Source organism: Pinus tabuliformis, chromosome 8 (assembly GCF_031772625.1).
Source record: "Pinus tabuliformis cultivar Carrire ecotype Pingquan chromosome 8, CPIR1, whole genome shotgun sequence".
NCBI lineage: Eukaryota > Viridiplantae > Streptophyta > Pinopsida > Pinales > Pinaceae > Pinus > Pinus tabuliformis.
Genome location: NC_142294.1, coordinates 518,700,740 through 518,703,484, shown reverse-complemented (window position 1 = coordinate 518,703,484; position 2,745 = coordinate 518,700,740).

Here is a 2,745-nt window from a genome sequence, read left to right as displayed (position 1 = left end):
TCCTTTTCTGCTGTCTTTTCAAACTCTCTAAACATGAAAAGACGCTGAGTTCTTCCTTTGTCAGACTCGTTAAAACTTAATGACATCGGATTTTGTCACAACACAAGCATATGCTATCCCCATCAAGCTTGTTAAAAATAACTGGGGTACTCGCCAGAAATGGCGGGGGGAAAAGAAAATTTTTGAACCATAATTATTACCGTAACGGCAGTATGTCGCTCTTGAACATGGCACTTTTCTGCTTTCGTGTCCGGGGTGGGGATATCTCATCTCATATCTTTCACTTGCTTCCATGGACTTGGGTACCTTATTTAACCTCTCATCCACTCATTTCCTTGTCATTATGACCTTTGATATATTAATGTCAAATACTGCCGATTCCATTAATGTGCCGCCGATATGTTCAAGAGAAGTTGACCTCTGCAAAGAAACAACCTCCCTCTGATAGTTCGCACAATCTTGATTCACAACATTATCTCTCTGTCTCGTGTCGATGATGTGGGAAACATTATGGCCCACCTTCGATCAAGGTCACTTCCTGTCGACTTCAACTCATTATCTAGGAAGTTGATCTAGAGACTCCTTTCCGGTGCCTTGGAGCCTGCATGCCTCAATGGCAGGTTCTTCGTGTTCGACGTGAGGTTTTCATCATTGGCCTCCGATCAAATGATTCTACGGGCGTTCGACTTCAGATCATTAATTCACGCGCCGTGGATTGTACCTATAGTACCTTGAGGGCCATTGTCTTTATTGGTGGTACCTCTCGTGTCTGTTAATAGTTTCCACTATTGACTGGTAATCAGACGATGTTCATGCATGTTCGACTTCAGCTCATATATTCACATGTTTGAACTTGTACTCTTGTTCGGGTCGAGATGGAGCGCAAGACCCTGGATTGTGTCTGTTGTAATCCATGCCTGATTCTTGATACTTGACTCATTCACTGGATGGCTGCGACCATGCCTGAGTCAATTCATTGATCCTAACCAAATGGCTACGTCCATACTATGGATCTAGATTATTTATGTACTCTCTTATGGATGGCTGCGACAATACCACGTACATCATGTAATTGAACTATCAGTCATGTCTCTTAATACAGATCCTCGGCGGCAGTAACTATATGTGTTCTTGTGTGTTCTTGTAAAGCATTTCACCCCTCTCCACCTCTCGGACTTCATGCTTTAGGGGGCATCTGTTACACAGTAATTTGTCACCATCCCTGTTACTCCTCTTGTCGTACCTTGGAGGACTCATCCCGGGAGTTATAAGAAGTGACAAAGTCTAAAAACACTTGCATTATGTTCCCCTGAGTATGTACTTCATGTTCCCTGAAGACACCTCCTACAGATTATCCCTGAAAAATGCTCTTTTTCCATTGACGCAAGTCCACAATATCTTACCCGCGCCAATCATGGAGATCCTCAAAAGAGGGCACGACCATTGGCGCTCTGTCTTAGAGCAGCAGTCGCGCCAACCAAGTTTGGTCATGCTTTTTGCCTTAACGCACGTCCGACTGTTGTTTCCTTCATTACATGGAGCTTTTTTGAGGATAAAAAATCAATCTTATGTCGAGCTCTATCCTATCTCCATCTTTAATGGCTTTTGGGGATAATGTTAATCCACAATAGGTGTCCCGGTTCATCGTATCCTCCTCCCTTCTTCATCTATATAAGCTTGTCCTTATGCATTTGACAAGCTAGTGATAGTCATTAGTCATGGAGTGCTAGATGTTGAGTTCTTGAGTTCTTGGAGGAATGTTAGTGAATGCTAGAGAGGTTATGCTGCCGGAGAGGAGATGCATTGCAAGACACATATAGTTACTCACCCAGCCAGGAGAGGTTCGACGTCAGAACCATGGTTGTAACTTCTCCTGTTTATTATTAATTAATGAGCGACTACTATTATAGTTCCAATCTCATTGTCTATTATGGTGATGTGTTGATTTATTTCCTTTCTGACTGAAATATAGTTGTGCCTTGGTAGATTTTATGTTGGTATCTGTCTCTTCCTTTGCATGTGCAGGTGTTCGTTTGTGATCTGCTGGAGCGAGGGAGCGGGAATATCAACTCTGCTTCAATCATAAGCGTTGGATTCCAGGTTGGTCTTCTTGATTCACCTTTGATGCATAACTAGGAACTTTCGTAGCAGCGTGGTTTGATTGTGGCTAGTTCTGTTTTAGGCTAGTGGGATCGCCTCTGTCCGCAGAGGGGATTTACCTATCCAACAGGTACCGATACTGCCTCAGAAACCAAGGGTTGCATATTCAATGCAACCAGTCCACCCTGTGTCGAATGTTACCACTATACCTGGTATGGTGATTGCGTCGCAAGTACAAGCGCTACCTATTGTATGTCAACCCCAAGTTTCTCAGGTTGCAATACAACAACCTCTTGTCTCAACGACTCAATCACAACCTCAGGTTAGTGCCTCCTTATCCGGAGCGACTCAGGATCAAACAAGTACTATGACTCCTCATCTTGGTCAATCATCCAGTATTGGTCAACAGCAAATGGTTCAACAACCAGAGCTGGTTCAAACTCATCAACCCCCATTCCAACAATCATATCAAGGACCTGAGCAACAAGTCTTTGTAAGTAATGGGAAATCGCATTTCCAAAGCGGTAATCAACAACCATATTATAATGGTTATGCCCATCAACCTTGTCAAAGTTGCCAGCATCAAATACATTATGCTGGTATGCAAAGACCCACTGCTCAGGCGATTCCATCTTATCCTGGATA